Source organism: Rosa chinensis, chromosome 4 (genome assembly GCF_002994745.2).
Source record: "Rosa chinensis cultivar Old Blush chromosome 4, RchiOBHm-V2, whole genome shotgun sequence".
Lineage (NCBI taxonomy): Eukaryota > Viridiplantae > Streptophyta > Magnoliopsida > Rosales > Rosaceae > Rosa > Rosa chinensis.
In genome coordinates this window covers 51,004,780-51,005,473 of record NC_037091.1, presented here as the reverse complement: position 1 = coordinate 51,005,473, position 694 = coordinate 51,004,780, and positions in this window count along the sequence as shown.

The following is a 694-nucleotide window of genomic DNA, read 5'->3' as shown; positions in this document are numbered from 1 at the left end:
CGCTACACAGGCCGTAACCGTTGGCGCTACGCCACAGAAAGGCAAAGAACAGGCTCTGGTTATTGGTGGCAGCAAAGAAAAGGTCACCTCGGCAGACGGACAAACCACCAGACAGAAGCATCCAACGTCGAAGGTTACTGGAACCGCACCTGGTTCTACCACTTTTATCCAATATGATAGCGACGGGGCAGAAAATGTGTATCAGGAGCTACCAGGAAGCTATTATGGTATTGACCAGATGGGTAACCCGGTTAAGATAACAGCCTTGGCAAAAGAAATGCCCATCCCGGCAATAACTCTTCAGCCACCAGCTACAACTCACGTGGTACATATAGGAGAAGGAGTAGGGGCTTTGAACCAGGCACTACCCTTGCAGGCTGCCCGCCATACTGTGGCAACACCTCCTCCTCCACCTCCGGGTCCGGAGTATGTGAGACGCGATGAGTTAGAGGAGATGATCAGGCTGGCTAATCCTAGGACCCAAGTGGAAGGGGTCTATGAGGGACCTTTCCAGCCTCATGTGATGCTCGCGCCCTTTCCCAGGGGTTATAAAAATATCATATTTTCTACTTTTTCAGGAGAAGATACAGAGAACGCGGCTACACATCTAGCCAGGTTTAGGGTACAATGCGGCCAGTACCAGAATGATGACATCCTCAAATGCAGGATCTTTGGCACTTCTCTCTCTGGCGCT